This window comes from Ictidomys tridecemlineatus, chromosome 8 (assembly GCF_052094955.1).
Source record: "Ictidomys tridecemlineatus isolate mIctTri1 chromosome 8, mIctTri1.hap1, whole genome shotgun sequence".
In the NCBI taxonomy this organism is placed as follows: domain Eukaryota; kingdom Metazoa; phylum Chordata; class Mammalia; order Rodentia; family Sciuridae; genus Ictidomys; species Ictidomys tridecemlineatus.
Genome location: NC_135484.1, coordinates 108903858 through 108925441, shown reverse-complemented (window position 1 = coordinate 108925441; position 21584 = coordinate 108903858). Strand labels below are relative to the sequence as shown.

At 41.8% G+C, this 21584-nt stretch overlaps 1 protein-coding gene across 19 annotated transcripts in view; it reads right to left on the bottom strand.

The window, feature by feature from the left end:
• Window positions 1-21584, bottom strand: part of Trerf1 (transcriptional regulating factor 1) — a 214395-nt gene that overhangs the window by 179939 nt on the left and 12872 nt on the right. Inside the window, exon 3 of one of the 19 annotated variants that reach the window (XM_040282663.2) lies at window positions 5349-5429. The exons of the other annotated variants lie outside the window; for them this stretch is intronic. The gene's annotated coding sequence lies outside the window, so the exon portion shown is untranslated. The remainder of the gene's footprint in view (window positions 1-5348; window positions 5430-21584) is intronic. 19 annotated transcript variants of the gene reach the window in all.

Sequence of the window (21584 nt, the reverse complement as noted above, 5' to 3'; positions counted from 1 at the left end):
TTTCTCAGATTATGATGCATCTTTTGATTTTGTTTATAGTGTTTTTCTCAGGCAGTGGCTCTCATTTTCATGCTGTCAAATTTATCAGTCTTTTATTTTTTGGCTTCTGGGATTTGTGACAAATTTAGAAAGGTCTCTAACTCCAAGACATTAGAAAAACTCTCTTAGTGCTTTTTTACTCTTATTCTTTATTTAAATCTTTGATGTATCTTTGATAGACTTATTTTGATCTAAAGTACAAATTAGGGATTTTGCTCTTTTCTTTTTTTCCCCAGATAGCTATCTAGTTGTAAAGACCCTATATTTCTCCAAGTTGGAAACACTATTTTTATCACAAATTTATATCAAGGTTCTCTATTCTGTTCCACTGCTTGTTCAGCCAATCAATACCAAATAGTCTTAATTATGCTAGTTTTTAAATGTTTAATATCTGCTAGAGCTGGACCCCTTCCCTTGTTTTTCATATTCTTCCTGCACACCAATTTTTCCATGTGAACTTGAAATCAGCTTTCCTACTCTCCAAATAATCCAATTGGTAATTTCATTGTGATCAAATTTTGAATGTATAGGAAAAGTGACATTTTTATAACCCTGACTTGAGCCAAGGTGATATTTTCTTTCTAAGTCTTTTACATCCTTTTGCAGTATTGATGTTATTATAATTTTATGAAGCTTATAACTAGGCATTTTATCTCTTTTGTCTTTTACCTAAGTGGGATTTTTTTTCTTCCATTAGGTTTTAAAGCTGGATATTTATGTGAGAAAATCACTGACTTCTGTGCATTAATAAGCATCCAACTACCTTACTGAATTCTTTTGTCTGTCTTTTAGTTTTGTCTCCTCCTTCTAGTTTTTATTTCTCTTATTTCTTTCTCCTATCTGATTATGTCAGTTTATCCCCCCCTCCAGACAAAGATTATATGATTATGGTCCTTACTTGTGATCTTAATGGACAAGGATTTAGTGCCCACCGTTTCAATACTGAGCGAAATTTGGCCACTGTCTTGACAAGGATGTACTTTCCCATGTTAAGGAGGTATCTGATTATTTCCATAGAAGTTTTCATTAGAAACAGATGTTTAATTTTTCATAAAGATTTTCAGCATCTTATTTTCTCCTTAAATCCTTTAATATGGCACATTTTTATTAATAGAAATCCTAAAATTAACATATCCTGCATTCCCATTCTGAAAATCATGTGACTGTGGAGTTCTTTTGAGGGGCTGCTGGAATCTATTTGCTGATTATGTGATTAGGACTTTGCATCTTCTCAAAAACTGAGCTCACTTTGTGGGCTGGTGTGCTAGCACTGTTCTCTTGTCACACCTTGTCACACTAGCTTTATGAAAAATAAATTTAAGTAACTGGGCATGGTAGCACCTGCCTGCAATCCCAGCTACTCAGGAGGTTGAGGCAGGAGGATGGCAAGTTTGAGTCCAGCGTGGGCAGAGCTGGTGGTAGCGTGCTTGCCTAGCCCTGGGTTCAATCCCAGTTCTGGAAAAAAAAATAAAGAAAGAAAGGAAAAAAAAAAAGAAAAGAAAGAAAAAAAAGAACAGTTCTTTCTTTCTCTTTTTTAAGAGAATTTAATTTGCATTAGAATCACCTGTACCATCAATATTTGAAAAAAAGGTATCTGTGAAGCCATCTGGTCCTAGGACTATTTTAAGGAACAGTTCTTTGATAACTTTCTCAATGTCTTCTATGGTAATTGGTCTGTTTACATTGTATTCTATTCTGGTGTCTTTTAAAAAAAATTTGTTAAAGAACACATACTTTCATATTACATAAACGATTTCTAAACATAGAAAAAGATCCTTCCAGCCTCACTATAAGAAGCAAACTTTACAGTCACCACCCCAAACTTTACAAGGACAACGCCCTAGTCAGGGCCTCCTTCCTTGACGTTCGCATCCCTCCCTGTCACCCCCTCTGAAGGCCTCCACTTTCTCACTACCAGATTCCCTTAAAGAGAAGACAGGCGGGTTCGCAGCAAACCAGAAACACTCCAAAGCAAGCTGGGGGCTGCCACTGCCCTCCACCTCCGCCCCATCAGAGAGGGACTGCTGGGATCAGCTCAGGATCAGCTCACATTCTCTTCTACAGTCAAAAGCCCAGTCCCTCCTGCCCCCTGCAGGAGGCCCTTCTGATTTTTTCCAGGCTTCTTTCCTAGCCCTTCCCCATGTCTGAAGCAGCCCACCCCACTCCTCTCCCTCCAAATCCTCTGCTCCTGATGCACAGGACCATGGAACCCACAGGTGTTTGTTCACCTAGCACCTGCCAGAGACAGAGTTTCCTAGCATTACAAGGATCCTGCTCCCTAAATGTATGTCCACCTGTTAGACCTGTCCACAAGAAAAAAAGCCCCCAACAAACATCCCAGAAAGGCCAGGTACTAACTAGCGAGCAGAGAAATGTCGCATGAATATAGAGAGGAAAGCAATGGGGGAAGACACCTCAAGCCAGTGGCCATCTGGGGTTGAAGGCTGGCATCTGCCTGTCCAGGGGGAAAGGGGAAGTGGGGGGAGGGGACAAAGCAATGGAACTCATGGGCCCTGGAACCCCAGGGAGAGGTGTAGGCATGACACAGCAGGCATGGGCTCCTGCACAGGAAGAAAGTGGTGTTTTGGTCACACCCCCTACATTCTATGATGCCAGACTCCCATTCAAAGAAATGACTAGCTGTGCCAAGAACTTGGGGAGCTGGGGGTGTGTAAACCACAACCCTAAGCTAATGCCACAAGTAAAATGGAAACACACACACATACACACATTCACACATACACACATACACAATTCCAGGCTTTAATGACAGACCGGAGATGACTGGAATCATACTGTTATTTGCACTTCACAATATAAACCACATTGCCACAAATCTCCAACCTAGGGGGCATCGGCACTGGCCCAGCACTTCTCAAAATCTGTGTGCATCTGATCACCTGAAGGTCTTGTCAAAAATGCAGATTTTGATTCTACAACAGTAAGTGGGACCTGACATTCAGCTTTTTTTTTTTTTTTTTTGGTACTGAGGTTTGAGCCCAGAGCACTTTACCACTGAGTTACATCCCCAGTCTTTTTGTTTACTTTTAATTTTGAGACACAGTCTTGCTACATTGCTCAGGCCAGCTTCACACTTGTGATCCTCCTGCCTCAGCCTCCCAAATAATTGGGATTACAAGCCAAAGCCACAGTGCCCAGCTTCTGCATTTATTTCTGAACAGTTCCTAAGGTGGCAGTTGCTGCTGCAGGTCGAGGAATGAAGCCCTTGGTAGCCAAGGACTAAATGATTCTGAGGCTCTTGAGGGCTCACAGACAGCGAGATTGAGGGCATTAGCCACAGGAAGAAAGAAAACTGGAGGCTGCCTAGGGTCCTCAGCAGAGCTCTCACACAAACCAACTCATTTGCTGCTATTCATGGTGCTGGGTCAGTAGCAGGCAGGGCTGCCTTAAAGCCATTAGTAAATGGGCCCCGCCCCCTGCATTTCACAACTACCATCTAATTACTTTCACATAACCTCTCACAGAAGCCCTAAGCCAGGTCTTTGAAGTGTTGATGCCACTAATCAAGTCATACAGGCTTAAAGTGTCTTATTATTAGCCTTGATAACAGAACAGAAGACAAACCTGCAACAACATCCATCTGCCTTCCTCCCAGCTAAGGTCCTCAGTCAAACCCACATTTGTCACACCCCAGGTCAAGGAAAACTGCGCTTCATCAATGAGAATCCCACACATAGGAAGAGCTACTCCAGAGAAATTTATCAGCTCTCTTAATGAACCATCCAAGAAGATTCTGGAAACTGATAATGACATGATAAGATTCCAGCAGCTTTTTTCCTGTCCCTGTCTCCTTAGTTATTTGGAAACTGGAAGAGGCTTCTCCTTCTCCCCAAGCCTTCAGTAGAGAGCCTCTCCCCTCAAGTCACTTGCTTAAGGCACAGAGTGATCCACTTCAAAGCAACCTGCTTAATTCCAAAATGAGATGGCCTGTGTTCTGAGCTTCATGCATGTGTCCTATGGTGATGAGACAAGGGGTAGGTCAACAAAACAATCACAAAACATGTTCAAAGGCAGACCCAAGCGCCAACTCCACATGACCCACAAAACTAAACCACACGTGCCAACAAATCAATGATGCATAGTTAATGTTTGCAGCACCCCAGCACACTTCTACATGCTTTAGAGTTTCGAAAGACCTATTTCTGAACTGGTGGAAGAGAAGATATATCCCTCATGCTCTTGCAGTAACCAGACTTTGGTTTGCTAATGGCTCACACCCACATCCACCAATCTGGAGAATTTCCTATACCAGTGGCCAAAAGTTCTACAGAACATAACTAGTGACAACTGGTTGGTGCAAAATAGGCCGTTAGTTTGGATGGACACCAGGTGGAGGACATGCTATGCTGGGGGTAAGCACTCTTGCATCTGTGGACTAAGCAATACATGAGGAACAAGAACAATCCATCCTCCAAACGCCATGGGTAAGTTATACACCCAAAATCTCACAGCAGGTTTTAAAGCTGAGACCAGAACTCAGGTCCCCCACCATCCAATATAGGTTCTTTCAAATAAACCTCACTCCTTTCACATCACTTTGGACCTCCTCTTTGAAATTAGAATTAGAAAGTGCTACTTCTTTGCTCTTTATTGCATCACAATCTCCACCTAGCTGCAGTACCCTTTTTCTTTTGGGGAAGCAACACAGTTTAACCCACCTGAGAGCAGGTCCTACTTCTGCTCTCTGTGAGATGAGTCAAGAGCAAAGCAGAGTCATCTCCCTCTTCAGGACTCTAGCCTAAAATGAAGTGGTTTGTGGGGACGATTTCTAAGATCTTTCCACCTTTCAATAGAATCAATGGAGAGAAAAGAGGCTCCCCCACGCCATGGCCCCTCTCTCATCCTGCTCTGTGCAGGGAGGATGGGCTGGTCCAGGAAACTGATAAGAGGCTGCAGTCCACGAAGAACCTACCCACCAATCACATCCCGTGGTCTGCACTGAGCTTCCCCAGCCCACACAAGAGGAAGAAGAGCCAGCTTCCAGCTGTCTTCTCGAAAACTTGCCAGGAAGAATTCTTGATTAAAGTTTTTTGTTACATTGCAGAATTATTTTATTTTCAATGACTTTTTAAAATTACATAAATTATAAAATGAACTCATGTTCACTACAGATAATTAAAAATGCTTCCTTTTTAATAACTTTCTTAAATCATAAAAATGTGCTTTTGTTACAGAGAAATCAGGAAACTCATTAAAAGAAAATCCCACTTGTAAATAAATCTAAATCTATTTATTAATTAAATCACATTCCAATCAAGAATCAAAGAAACTCCAAGATTGGAACTGACCTTCCAGTGACTGCACCAGTTGAGCTCTAGGCTATGCCACTAATGTCAGGGGAGAACAGTGTGATCCAATCCAGCCTCCCACTAGGGCAGAAGCAGAGAGGAGACAGTCAGGAGCCCTGTCCCTGTTGTCCCCATCAGGTGGCCACCCAGCTTTGACTCCACTCCAATACTTCCCACTTTACCAGCCCTTTTCCAGACAGTCTGGACCTCAGGGGGATGGCTCCATCAATGGTTCTTCCTACAGTAGAGGGGAGTCTTAATGTGAACACTTTTCTTAGCCTGACTTACGTTCAATTTCAGGCTCAGCCTCTTACATGGCCCCGGCCCCGGGCAAGTCACTTAGCCTCTTTGAACATAAACCCCTCTCATCTCCAAGATGCTTCATCCGGTCATCATGTGATTCCAAAGAGCAAATGTATCTAGAGTGCCAAGCACAGTGTTAAGTGTTCAATAAACAGCAAGTATTGCTATTAATGGTGGCTTGTAATGAAAGCTTTCAAGCTTTCTCACCTTTATCCCACCAAGAAATTATCCTTTACATCACAACCCAGTACACACACACACACACACACACACACACACATATATATATATATATATATATATATCCATATATACCTATAAATACATTAAACTGAACAAATATTTCCAAGAAACAATGCTGATCCACTCAATTTCCCCCCATTCTACTCCTTCCTTTCTATTCTATTTCATTTTTTTAAATTGCCGAGCTTGATCATTAGATAGATTACACAACCTACTAATGGACTGCAGATTGCGGTTTGAAAAACACTGACTTATATTAAGACTGAATTATTATCTCCTTCTATAGCTTCCACCTCTCAATTCTAGCCTTACTTTCTGGAACAACAACAAAAATATCTCCACTCCATCTTCCATGTTAGACTTTTGCATTTGAAGCATTCCTGGTCTCTCAAGCAGTTGCTGCATGTAACCTGGCTTCCCAATACCCTTCTGTCCCTTCATCCCTCTCTTCTGGATTCCTTTCTTCCTCCTTACACTTTGACACCCCCCCCCACCATCGCTGACACCCAGGAGGGCCACACTCATTGAGCAGCCAACTGTGCATTTCGTGGCTCCTGTGCGGCCCCAGGTCAAGCAGCCTGACCTGAGTTATTTTTTGAAACTTCACATTGGATGCTTTATCTGTACCCGGACAAACTCACTTGATTTCTTCCAGTCCATCCCTAACTCCTCTCTGAAAACTAAAACTTTCATTACAAAGGTCTGCTTCCTTCTCTGTCCTTGCACAATTAGGACGCCCCAAGACATCAAATTAAGAAGAGCGAAAGTGAGGAAGAGTTTCGCTATGCAAATGTGAGCCAAAATCTACAACCAGAAAGTGTCCCCTTCTTACTCATCTCTGAACAAGCTCTGTCTGCCAACTCTGGGACCACACCAAGTAGGCCTCCTTGCCCAGTTGCATCTGTGTCCCTCAGTGGTAAAAGCAGTCCTGCAACAAGGAATCTCACACCTGGCTGCAAACACAGCTGTCAGAGCTGAGATCTCCCAGCACCACCTTGCTTGGGCAGGAAATGATAGATATCAAATACTGCCACAGTTTCCCATATCCTATCTGCGTTTGTGGTCATCAAAAAATGCACTTGTGGTAATCAAAAAATTAAATTCACACATACACTAGTGTCATTACTCTGATGGGTTACACTTTGTAATCTGGGTTTTTAAAAAAAAAGTTTCCAAAGTTATTAAATATATATATTCTTCCTTCAAAACCAGAGTGGACAATGGTACAGAATAGAGGACACAGAGACTAATCCACAAAGTTACAACTATCTTATATTTGATAAAGGGGCTAAAAACATGCAATGGAGGAAGGATAGCATCTTCAACAAATGGTGTTGGGAAAATTGGAAATCCATATGCAACAAAATGAAATTGAATCCCTTTCTCTCGCCAGCCACAAAAGTTAACTCAAAATGGATCAAGGAGCTAGATATAAAAACAGAGACACTGCGTCTGATAGAAGAAAAAGTTGGCTATGATCTACATATTGTGGGGTCGGGCTCCAAATTCCTTAATAGAACGCCCGTAGCCCAAGAGTTAATAACAAGAATAAACAAATGGGACCTACTTAAACTAAAAAGTTTTTTCTCAGCAAGAGAAACAGTAAAAGAGGTAACTAGAGAGCCTACATCCTGGGAACAAATTTTTACCCCTCACACCTCAGATAGAGCCCTAATATCCAGAATGTACAAAGAACTCAAAAAATTAAACAATAAGATAACAAATAATCCAATCAACAAATGGGCCAAGGACCTGAACAGATACTTCTCAGAGGAGGACATACAATCAATCCACAAGCACATGAGAAAATGCTCACCATCTCTAGCAATCAGAGAAATGCAAATCAAAACCACCCTAAGATACCATTTCACTCCTGTAAGATTGGCAGCCATTATGAAGTCAAACAACAATAAGTGTTGGCGAGGATGTGGGGAAAAGGGCACACTTGTTCACTGCTGGTGGGACTGCAAAATGGTGAGGCCAATTTGGAAAGCAGTATGGAGATTCCTGGGAAAGCTGGGAATGGATCCACCATTTGACCCAGCTATTGCCCTTCTTGGACTATTCCCTGAGGACCTTAAAAGAGCACACTATACGGATACGGCCACATCAATGATTATAGCAGCACAATTCACAATAGCTAGACTGTGGAACCAACCTAGATGCCCTTCAATAGATGAGTGGATAAAAAAATTGTGGCAGCTATACACAATGGAGTATTATGCAGCACTAAGAAACGACAAAATCATAGAATTTGCAGGGAAATGGATGGCATTAGAGCAGATTATGCTAAGTGAAGCTAGCCAAGCCCTAAAAAACAAATGTCAAATGTCTTCTTTGATATAAAGAGAGCCACTAAGAATAGAACAGGAAGGAAGAGCATGAGGAAAAGACTAACAGTAAACTAAGACGAATGGGGGGAGAGAAAGGAAGAGAGAAGGGAAAACATATGGAAATGGTAGGAGACCTTCAGTGATACACAAAATAATAAGAGGTTATGAGGGGCAAGGGGGTGGGGGGAAAAAGGGGGAGAGAATTGAACAAAAGCAGAGGAGGTAGAGAGGGAAGATGGGAGGGAAGGGGAGGGGAGGGGGATAGTAGGGGATAGGAAAGGTAGCAGAATACAACAGTCACTAATATGCCATTATGTAAAAATGTGAGTATGTAACAGAAGTGAGTCTGTATTATGTATTTGGGGAGTTCAAAACCCAATTGAGTCGAATGTATGAAAGATGATATGTCTTGAGCTCTGTAATGTTTTGAACAATCAATAAAAAAAAAAAAAAAAAACCAGAGTGGAATTTACTGGCTGCCACCTGTATACCAGCACTGGGGTCCTCATCACAAACTCATTCAAGAAAGATGATCCCACAGACAGTACCTTACCTACCATCCAACACTTAGGGCGCCACTATACATAATTTTCATCCACTTTGGGGTTTGGGTACTTTAAAATTTAATTTTAATGTTTTGTTTTGGAGGAGAGGGTACCCGAGATTGAACTCAGGGGCACTCAACCACTGAGCCACATCCCCAACCTTTTTTTTGTATTTTATTTAGAGACAGGGTCTCATTGAGTTGCTTAGCGCCTCACTGTTGCTGAGGCTGGCTTTGAACTCACAATCCTCCTACCTCAGCCTCCGGAGCTGCTGGGATTACAGGCATGCACCCCCATAGCCAGCCGATTTTAAAATTGAATAAAAAGGCACCATGCTGTATGAAGTATTCAGGATCTTGACTTCTCAGCTTTGACATTAGATCACTAAGATGTACTCCTACCTTCACACACAGATGTCCACGCATGCTGCTGCTGGACAAGAATCTATCATGTGACCTCAAGGTATTTACCCATTCTCCACCTGATGGGCATCTGGTTCATAACAACAGGGCACTGCTATTGTGCTAATAGAAACATTCTTGGTATACGTCTCCTGGTCCCATACAAACAGGTTTCTCATGATCATTACACACCTAGAAGGAGAAATGCTAGGTCATACAATATGTGAGCATACAACTTCACAAGATAATGCCAAACGGTTTCCCCAAGCTGGATGTCACTCAGCAGGTTGGCAAGGGGACATTAGTATCAATGTACACCCTTCTGGTGGCCCATGAGAGACCTTCCTGACCTATATCCTCTCCGATGCTTGCTAGTGCAGTTTCTTTTATCTTTTTCTTTCTTTTTTTGGTACCAAGGATTGAACTCAGGGGCACTTAACCACTGAGCCCCATCCCCAGCCCTATTTTGTATTTTATTTAGAGACAGGGTCTCACTGAGTTGCTTAGCACTTGCTTTTGCTGAGGCTGGCTTTGAACTCATGATCCTCCTGCTTCAGCCTCCAGAGCTGCTGGGACTGCAGGGGGGGCACCACTGTGCCCAGCTCGCAGAATTTCTTTATGTTTTCTCATCATATAGGATGAAAGAGAATCCCATTGCGATTTGTATTCCCTGGTTACTAGTGAAACCGTCTTGTGATAAAAAGAGACATTCTCTCCCAACCCAACTCCTTATACTTTTCTTTCGCGGTGGGACTATGTGAGTCACGCCTCTGCTCTTTCTGCCTCCTCCACCACTGGCACAGGGCGGGCCTGGGTGTGTTGAGGGAATGAATGCAGAATCACTGAGGAAATGAGCCAGTGCAGTTAGTCTCAGGCTCTGACCTGATTTTATGAGAAGCCTGGGCTCCCAAGTCAGGGTCTGTCCCCCCCCAATTGAGTTATGGGCCCAGGTAGGATGGATATGATGAGGTAGAAGCTCTGCAGCTGGACTGAAGAGAGGGCAGGGCCCATGAGGACAGTGCCAAAGTTCAGCCTTGGAACAGAGCAGTTAGTGGTATCTCCCTAATAGCAATAATAATAAAACAACAACCACTGTAGTGGATTGCAAGTCAAACCTGGGCCACTTACTTCACCCTAACTAATCACAACTATCATTACATAGCATGCCCTTGCTTACTGGATTATTCACCCAATTCTCACAAAATCTCTATGAAATGGATACAACAACCTCATTTTGCAGGCAAGAACACTGAGGCTAAGACAGGCTAAGAAAAATGCCAGCATCACACAGCATCGAAGAAGCAAGTTCAAAGTCAGTCTGGCTCCAGGGTCCATGCCCTTCCCACACACCCGACTACACCCGCCCGGAGCATCTTCTCTCCCTGCCCCGGGCTGCCTTCTCCCACACAGCTCCTCAGACTCCAAACTTCTCCACCACCCACAAAAGCTCTCAGCCCCTACACTGGGGAAGCACTGCTCTCTGTCCCTGATGCTGGCACTGACAACACACTTACCTGGAAGATCCCTGGTGTCACTCAGCAGGTTGGCAAGGGGACATCACCCACGCCCAGCTCTCCTAGATGCTCCCAAGTCAGTCATTTGCATCTGGAGGGTTCTGCAGAAACCAGTAGCTCTCCCACTGGCTTCTTAGAACTAGAAACAAACACTATCAAATGCTCCCTCCCACCTGAGGCACAAGACTAGCTCACCTTGACTCAGCAAGAAATACTATGTAGCCATGAAAATTATACAATGAAGACCAATGCCTGTGAAAGTCTGTGAAATAGGAAAAAATAAACTTAAAAATAATACCTACAGGCCAAAGATAAGCACACACTGTACCTAAACACTACCCCCAGGTGCCAATAGGTAATATAAATAGAGCTGTTTTCAGCAGAATCTTTCTTTCAAAATGTTACTTAGGCTCCAATGCCCCCCCAAAAGCTACTGGTCAACTGTTCATAATAAGTATGGGGAACTGGGGGTGTTGCTCAGTGGAGACAGTGTATGTTTAGCAGATGTGAGACCCTGGATTCAAACCCCAACACGGACAAAACTGTGATTTCAAAGCAATGCAACTAATAGTAGCAAAGAATTATTCTCAGCAAGAATGAAAACTCCACGAAGATCATGAGCATCCCTGTTCACAGCTGTATCTCTAATGGAGGGTTCAAGGAGTCGACCTGAGATAGACAACTATGGCCTGCCTGCAAAAAAAAAGAAAAAAGAAAAAAGTTGGATGGAGCCAGGTGCATAATCCCAGTGGCTTGAGAGGCTGAGGCAGGAGGATCACAAGTTCAAAGCCAGCCTCAGCGACTTAGTGAGGCCCTAAAAGCAATTTAGTGAGACCCTATCTCAAAATATTAAAAAGCGGCTGGGGGTGTGGCTCAGTAGTTAAGAGCTTCTGTATTTAATCCCTGCCCCCCAAAAAAAGTTTGGGTGGGAACGCTGCATACTCATGTACACGTGGTCTATGGCCGTCCTTGTGCAACAAGGGAAAGTTTAGTAGTTAGAACAGAGGCACGGCCCACATTGCTGAAAATATGTACTCTGGGGCTTTCTATAGAAAGTTGATCTAATGCTTAGCTTGATATACAGAATATAGTGAATTAATAAATTAATACTGAATTAATAAATTCAGGTTATAAACTTATGATATAAATTTAACACCTACATAAGTTTATTGGTTTATTTACTTTCAATAAACCTAAACCAAAGTCATATATAAGAACAAAGACCTTATTTACCCAGGACATTTAATAACAAATGCTTAGCAAATGAGAAATATGGTCTTTTACACATATCTGTGTGTGTGCATGTGTTTAAAGTCCAAGCCCTGACACTATCAGTGGAGACCAGGTATGTCTTGAGTAGCTAGCTGCTTCCATGGTGGAGAGGATTACACCTAGGCACCCTGTAGAGTCATCATATCCTGGAGCCACTGACTTGCAGTGGGAGTCACTTGGTAAGAGTTTGGCGCACCTTCTGGGGCCAGAAGCAGAAGTTTGAATTACTGGTCAAGATGTTGTAATAATTATCAACTGGGCCTCAAAACAGGAGTTGGGCCTTCTATGTGGAACAATTAAGCTCCAGGCCCAGAATCAACCAGGATGAACTTATTTTCCATGCACCTTCTGGTCGGGACAATGCATCAGTAAACAACTGCAGTCTCCACTCTTTCCCCCTCAATTTATCCGTACATCTGCATTGTAATGTAACTCATGTTCTTAGTTCTGCAGACTTGTCTATTCAGGGCTGATCATTCAGCTGGTGGCTTTTTGAAACTCATTATACCCCCAGTACCAGAAGACAAGAGAGAGGAAATGAAAGAAGGTGAAACTCAAATCAGTTGGCCTTGTTAGTCAAGGTAGCAGATGAGACATGAAGATTGGGGTGCAGGGTGGGTAGAGGGTGAAACCCCAATCTTTAGGGCTGAGGCACTCCTCAGGCATCCGTTATCAGGTTCCCACATCTCACACCACTGTCTATTGATAGTGGACCAATACAATAATTTTGTTCAGCTGGCCGATTGCTGTAATGACCCAGGAGTATTACCCAGGTCCCTTCCTTTGTTCATGTAGGAAAACCACAGCTCAAAGAGTTGAAGCTCCGAGGCCTAGAACAAACCTTGGGCTGGAGTCAGAGTCAAGGACAGTCTGCCCTGAGTCTGAAAAGCCTGAAGATGGATTCATTTAAGGAATGTTTAGAAAAGAAAACTGGGAGGAGGCTAAGCCACTTCCTCGCCAGCCGGCCTCCTCCTCCCTCCCTTCCACACACATTAATCACTCCCAGCAGGCTGCCCACTTCCAGGGAACCCACCGACAGAGAGGTCCTACGTGCTGACTCTGAGCCACAGGGTCCTGCTCGGGTCCCCTGAAAAAGTCCCCTCTGCAGTCAGCTAAGCAGTGGCTAGAGATCCAACTCCATCCCCAGGTCCACAGGCCCTCCAAGCCCTCTGTACGCAGCAGGCACTACATAAATGCTCTTGAACAAATGAAGGAAAATACTCATTATTTTAAGTGAAAACTAAAATTCACTCCTAAGAAGGATCACACCCCTAATTTCGCTTGTGACATCATTCCTCCCATGGAACCCTGTCAGTGTCCCCTGGCTTCTCTCTCTGGTCCTCTCTCCAGCCTACTTTCTGTTTTATCTACCACCCTGAGCATTGAGGACTGGGGACACCCTTTACTGCAGGGAGGTAACATCCCCCTCTCTGAGGGACAGCAGATTCCCCCTGCTGCCCGCTGTGCCCTGTGAGGCCCGGCCCCTGCTCATCTCAACCAGAGGGCTGCAGGCCATCCTCAGTGAGCCAGCCTCCTGACAGCCAGGGAGGGGAAATGGAAGGGAGCACTGGCCGCTGCCTCCTCCTCTCTCTTTCCCCGGGGCCTTAGCTCTGTCAGATTTTGAAGCATAATGAGTTTTGTTTCATAACAGTCTTAAATGAACTAGAAGGGGGAAGGGGAGGACAATGATAAAAATCTTAATTAAAAAAAAATTCCTACAGGCAAAAGAGATTTTCCAGATCTTAAGATGAGATAAAAGTCTCTGAAGCTGGGGACCCTTCCAAGCCCCCAGGTACACAGCATCCAATGTGCGTTTAGGGCGTGCCTACTATGTGCCCGGCACTCTTCAGAGCACTTGAGATGCTGCAGTGGACATCAAGTTTTTGGAGCGGGAGTCACACAATAAAGATCACGAGAACATACACTAGGATGCTAGCAGGTTAGAATTTGGGGGATACAAGAGCAGGGAAAGGGATGGGTAACTCAGGCAAATGGCAGGTGTGGCAGGAAACAGAGGAAAGCCTCACGGAGACTAAAACACATCTGAGCAGACTTGCAGGTGGACTGGGAGTGAGCAACAGTCAGGTATCAAGGCCCAGAAGAGCAATCGAAGCGCAAAGGTGGGCTGTGCAAAGGCCCTGAGGCAAAAACATTCTGCGTATGTTCCAGGAAGAGCCAAGAGACCAGAGTGGCTAGAGAGATGGGGGGGGGGGGGGATGGAAGACAGTGTCCCAGAGGCAAAGGTGGGGGCACCATTGTACAGATTTTGACTTTCATTGAAGTGTTGTAATCAGGGGGAGGCAAGCTGCCCTTCAATTCCCTGCCACCCCATCATTTTTCCTGGTAACGTCCTTTGATATCATTTTTAAAATGTGGCTCAAAGTTCTCTTTTACCAAACCCTCTCCCAGCTCTGATGAATCACAACAAATTAGGAACTCAAACAGCCCTAAGAAAACCACCAAGCCCCATGCTCACTGCTCCCCAAAATCAGTATGAGACTCCCTTTCCTCACTACAAGAAGCAAGGAACAGAAGAATCTCTTTTTTTTCTGTGAAAAACCTCCAACCCAAAGAAGAAATAGGAAGTTTTAATTAATAGCTAAAAGCAAAGAAAGAGTCATTTCATTCAACAGATTTTTTTTTCTTGAAGCAGTAACATTTTACAAGCCTGGTTTTAGATTCAATGCAGAACATAAAGTTTATTCAGTTGATAGAATATCATCTTCCAATACAGTATACTTAGAGTCTGCATCATCAGCAGTTAAGAGAAAGGAGGAAAGAGAGAGGTGGAGGAAAAAGGGGAAGGGGTAGGAAGAAAAAAAAGAGGGGCATGGGTACCAGGAAAACAGAATGGCAGACAGAGAGGAACAAGGAAGGAGACACAGGAAGTACAGAAAGGGGCGGAAAGACAAGGGAGCTGGAGTTCAGCGGGGCCTGAGGGTCCCCATTCTTCCCTCCCTCGCTGCAGTTCATTAGGTCCAAAGCACCAACTGTCCTGTGGCCACCCTGATACTCTAACATCAGCTGCCACATCTGAGCCTCTGTCCCAACATCAACTGCTGTCAATGGGACCTCCTTCCCCAAACTGTCCCCATCTTCATATCCATCCTCCAACAACCACACTGCAGAGGGAAAAAAAAAAAAGCCATACCCAATTAAGAGACGAGTAAGGCTGCCCTGAAATCAGCGCAGATCAGTGGAAAGAAAGTAATACTGAACCGGAACAAGCAGCTAAGACTGGTGTAGGGTTAAAAGCACAAGCTCCAGAACCAGAAAGCACGGATGGCTCAGCTCTGACACTGATGAGCTGTGTGACCTTGGCCAAGTGACCTACCCTCTCATGCCTCAGAACAACTATAAATTCCCGCTCTTCAAGAACAGGATGATTAATTATATCTATGTCCTAGCATTCTTAGGAGAATTAAAGTCAATATTATACAGCATATAAAAGAATGTCTGACACATTTGATAAGTATTACATGAATATTTTTTAAAGAAATAAAAACACTTTAAAAAAAACAAGAAAGTTTCTCTCTGAACCATCTAAGAGTGAAATGGCTTACAGTTTTATTTTTTATATGAAAGATGTATAGAACAATCACTATTAATTAATATTTTTAACTCTGATCATTTCTATCCTGTATTTTTAAAATATGAAGAAAAACATGCTTTGGCAATGATACACCAAGATATTTATTGTAGTATTATTTCTAAAAGCAAATTATGGAAAATGATCTAAGTATCTGACAATAGAAGAACGGCTAAATAGATTCTAAAAGCCATAACAGGGAGTTTTGTGCAAATATTAAAAATCACCTAATGAAGAATTTTCGAAGACATGGAAAATAATTGTAATGTCAAATAATAAAGCATACAAAATTAGACTTCTCTGTCAGCTATTATGGCATAGTTGATATTAAACCTTCAAGTGCAGAACAACTACAACAGGCAGATAAAACACCAAATAATAATATTAGTAACTATTTGAGGATGTGGAAGTACAAGAGCAGCTAGGACTTGAAGAACCAAACTTCTAGAGCTAAGGGAAGCACAGGGGGACACACCATATTTTAATAGTGACTGTTTCCCATCAGGATATTTGCCAGTTTGGTGCAGGAAGTGGAAGTAAAACAGAAAACTGCAAATTAAAGCTTGCAACAGTTTCTTCCTTGGTCCGAGAAAATTAAAAACTGTTGTCTAGCATTCTGATGACATCAGAGATTTGAGAGGCCAAGATCTTAGAGAAGAGGGAACCACACAGAAGCAAGTCTAGGTTTCAAGCAATTTCCCCTCAAGACATTTGCTGGCACCTAAGTCATGTGTGTACAGAGCTAGAACCCAGGAGTCTAGCACAAAGAAGCTATTAAAACACCAAAGCATTAAGCTGAGATTTCCGGTATTTTCACAGTGGCAGACAAACCAGAGAAAAGGACTTACAGAGGAAGAGGTCCCTAATAAGCACCCAGCCTGAAAATAAGAGCAAGTCGGAAAACAATCAGCCTTAAGTGAACCAAGGTGATACAACACCTCAAAGTTCTACATTATCAGTGTAAAATGTCTAACATGCAAACAAAAATCATCAGGCATGCCATGGAATAAAATCAAACCAAAAGCAGAATACAATCAATAAAAACAAATCCCAGAAGGGACAAAAACATTGGAGTTACCAGACAAAACTTTAAAATAACCATGCTCAAGAAAATAAAGGCACTTTTAGAGAATTTCAACAAAGAAATTTAAAAAATTATTCTCCCTATTATAATATGTGGTATAATATGTCAAAATACACTCTGTCCTGTATATCTAAAAAGAACAAATAAAAAATATTAATTACCCCCCAAAAAATTATTCTCAACAAATACTACAACTGAAATACAGTAGCTAAATCAAGAACTGAATAAATGGATTTGACAGCATAAAGGAGGAGAAGAAGAAATGGCTGTTAACCTGGAAAATAGATAGGCCAGTAGAAAAATATTCATAGTGAAGCACAGAATACAAAGAAATGAGCTTCAGACACTTGTGAGATAACACGTGTGGAGAGGGAGCGATGGAGAGGAGAAAATAGGGCAAGAGCAATAGCTGAAGAGAACACATCAAGAATTTTCTAAAACTGATTCCAAACCTCAGGCCATGACTTCTATAAGCTCTCCAAATTCCATGAGGGATACATACTAAGAGAACCACCCCTATGCACATCATAGTAAAATTGTTTAAAAAAAAACAATAAAGTGCTGGGGTTGTGGCTCAGCAGAAGAGCCCTCCGCCTAGCATGTGCAAGGCCCTGGGTTCAATCCTCAGCACCACATAAAAATAAATAAACAAAATAAAGGTATTGTAATACATCAGACACTAAAAAGGCAATATGTCAATCAATGGAAGGGTAACTGATGTGATACAGCAATTTGTATACGGGGTAAAGTTGGGAGTTCATAACCCACTTGAATCAAACTGTGAAAGATGATGTATTAAGAACTGTGTAATGTTTTGAACGACCAACAATAAAGTAAAAAAAAAATAATAATAATAATAAAAAATAAAAATAAAAAAAATAAAGGTATTGTGTACAACTAAAAAATAAATATTTAAAATAATAATAATAATAATGCCAAAGAAAAAAGCAATGTTACTTTCATGGAATCACAATCACATTGACAGATGACTTTTTTAACAGAAATGAAGAAGCTGGAAGAAATGGAATCACACCTCTATCAAAAATATAAGCTAGAATTCTATACCCAGTGAATATCCTCTACGTATGAAGACGAATAAAAGACATCTTCAGATAAATATACACTGACAGAATTGTGACACAAGCCATCATTCTTCAATGCTCTCTCCTTTCTCTCTCTCTCTCCTTTCTCTCTCTCTCTAAGGAAGTTCTTCAGACAGAGAAAAATTAACATCACAGAGAAGCACAGTAATACAGGAAGAAATAACATCAAAAGAACTTAATATATGATTAGCCTAGATTATCATTAACTGTTTAAAAAATGTCTTAATATATAAAGAGAGAATCAAAATCAAAAGGTATAAAGGAGGTAAAAGAAGCTTAAGTGTTGTAAGTAGGCTGTGTTGTCCAGAAAATGGTAAAAATATTAATTTATGGCAGGTGCTAAAAAAAAGGGATATAAACCTTAATACAAAGATTCAACTATGCAAAGATATATGTATTAAAAATATACTAGAAGGAAACGTCATTTTTTATTACAGAGGTTCTATCTAGATGACAGAATGATAACTGGCCGTTATTTTCTCAATACTCTTCAGCATTTTGGGGAGGACACATTTTTTGAGAATATTTTTTAGATGCAGATGGATACAATACCTTTATTTTATTTATTTATTTTTATGTGGTGCTGAGAATCAAACTCACCTATGCATATCATAGTAAGAGAACCATGCATAGTAAAAGCACGTGCTAGGCAAATGCTCCACCACTGAGCCACAATCCCAGCCTGATAGGGCAAATTTTTTTCTCAATATTTTATTTTATACAAAACTAATATAGTATTTTTACATACTTGCAAAAAATGTAGTAGCTTTCATTTCTTGCAAAGCTTGAAAGAACAAATTCCTTCAAAGTTGGACAGAGACCCTATAGCTCCTTAGCTAATTATTAGCAACATTAATTCCTACAAGAATGATATCCATCTGTTCAAACACACCAGATGCCCAACACAATCTGAACTCTGGCCAGGGAAGGTCTGCTCACCCACTCCATGAGAAGCAGCACTCCAAAAGCCTAACTAGGCAGAAAGCATCACTTTGGATAATGATTCAGGTCATTTGCATAGTCTTTACACAACAGACCTTGCTAAATTAATAAGCAGCAGAAAGCTCACTAGATGTTTATACTGCTCCCTGCAGCAAGAAAAAAATTGAGCCCCAGAGAAGCAATGGATATTGTTTAGAGGGAAAGCCACGCTGCCTGAGAATTCCCATTTCTTAAAAAAATAATAATAACATTAAAGCTGATGAAATTAGGTGGGTATTCTCAAATGTGGTTAGTAAAAAAGAAAATTAATAAAAAACTGTCTGAAGAATAAGGAAATATGATCAATACATTTAAAATGTCCACTGTTTTTAACACACAGTAATTTTTATTACCACGAATCTGTCCTGAAAAAATAATTTGAGTTGGGCTCAAAGATTTATATACAAGGATGTTTGTCAAAATATTATTTATAGTAGCTAAATATGATTAATAAGCTATATTGCCAATAACAGGGAATAATTAAGTAAATTATGGAACTCAGAGTCCAGTACACAGTAAGTGCTTCATTAATATTGGTTGGACATAGAATCCGTATCAAAGGATATTAAGTATTTTAGAAAAAAATTTTCCAAAGAATATTTAATGATTAAGATATTAAATCACATTGAAAATAACCCTCATACTATTTTTAAAACACAGCACCATAGCTTGTATTTATTAACTTACTACCTGCAAGGCATAGTTACAAAAGTTTACACACCAAAGCATTAAGGTGAGATTTCAGGTATTTTCACAGTGATCTCACTCAATTGATCTCACTCAGACCTTATAGGTCATTTGTTATTTCCAGTGAATGAAGGATCCTGGATTCAAATCCAGGTAGTTTGACTCCAGAGTTTAAATTCTTTTAATCACCCACATCATCCACTGCCTGGAAATACTGAAAAGAAATCAAATTTACCCTGAAGGAATTAAAGACAATTTTTATTTTCTGTCTTATTCCTGTCATTATTTCCCTCGTACTCTATAAGCACCATGTATAATTTATAGTCTCCTTCTACCAAAAAAAAATAAAAATAAAAAGTTTACACTACTTTCATTCACCATTTAAATAATTTCAGTGAAAATGTTTTATTCAGAGACTATGATGACCAAGACTTTCATTTCACAAATATGTGATCACCCTTAGACTTACAAGGTGCTGATTTTACACCTATTCAGCAGCTAGTTAGTTAATCTTACCAATACTCTATCCAAGTAGATTTGACTATCTCAGGAAATGGAAGTTAGGAAGATGAAATGACTTTCCCAAGGTCAAATGGAGCACTCCTGCTCCAGTGGAAGGTCCTCCCACTTGCAGCCCAGCCCCCAGATTCCCCTAAATCACACCAACCAATCAGGTGGACCACAGAGGCCCAAGTGCTCCTGGGAGTTAACAAGGAAGCAAAGCATCATGGGGCTCACACGCACATCATGCCCAAAGCCCTGGGACAGTGCAGGGAGCCAACATCCTTAGAGACTTTAGAATTATGCAGAAGAGGAGAAAGTATAGCTTCATAGTTCTCAAAGCACTTTGTGTCTTTTATCTCATTTGACTCTCAAAATAAAACTTTTCTGGCAGGAAGCAAAGGTGCTAAGCATAAGGAAAATAAGGAACTAGGAGAGAGACTGCTGTCCAAGAAGAGTCCAAGAGAGCCAGTATGATGTCCATTCCACCATATTATAGTAGTCCTCTGAACAAAACTCAGGCCACACTGACTGGTAAAGTTAATGGGAGACAGGATAAGGAAGGGGGGAAAGCACCTGCTTTTACAGTTGCCCAGGTCTGGTTCCTGTGTTCGAATGTCTGCCTCGCTATTTACTAGCTACATGTGACCTTGAGCAAGCTTCTTAATCCCTTTGGGCTGCCCTTTTCCCCACTGGTGTTATAAAGGGTTAAATGCTCTGAGGGTTAAATGAGGTGCCCAAAGTGACAGCATGCACTATTTTAGAAGGTTACTATTATATTCTGAAAGGTATCCTGACCCCAAAGGTGCATAAAGTCCTCACATCGTGACCAGAGTACACTGTCTCACCTTCCTAATATAAAGAATTCTCTTATGCCAACTTAAGAAGTAGTTAAGAGGAACTACTTCAAAAAAAAAAAAAGACTATTATGTTGATCTCAATTACTTCCAAGATGCCTTTCCAAAACTATGAAAGCTTTTAAATTCAAGTCTCCAAAAGCGTCCTCACAGAGGACCTGATATGCACTGAAGAAGTCAGAAGGCTGCAACCCAGCACCTGAGTTCTGAGCTTCTGCCCAGACTGCATCAGAAGGATGTAAGATACACCTCCCAAAGGGAAATTAACAGTGAGCAAGGAGGTGAGGGGCGTGGAGGGCCTCCTGCCAACAAGAGAAGAGTAGACAGAGGCTGGGGGCCTCCAAGAGGAAAGGGAGTGAGGGACACAGAAGTGGAAGGGAATCCCCTTCAGCAGTTCCCCTCAGAAGCTGAAAGGACCTCCACCATGGAGAAAAGCAGCAGGAGACTGCATCCTCTCCGACAGTGATGCCCTCCTCTCTCACCACATCACGGCTACACCTAAGTAAAGGGCCTGAGCCCTCTTGTCCCTGTGTTTCCAGTACCTTCCTAACTCATCTATTGCCATACAGGCTCAGCTTCTGCTACAGTCTGGACCTGGAATGTCTCCTGAAGGTCCATATGTTAAAGGCTTCATCCCCAAACAGATGCTATTGGGAGGCTGTGGAACTTTAAGAGGTGGAGCCTAGTGGGAGGTATTCAGGTTATTAGGGGGGGCGTGCACTTCAAGGGGATGCTAGGACCCAGCCCCTTCCTCTTCTTCTCTTTTGAGACCCAGCCACGAAGTGAATGGTTTTGCTGAGCATGTGTCCTGCCCATGATGTGA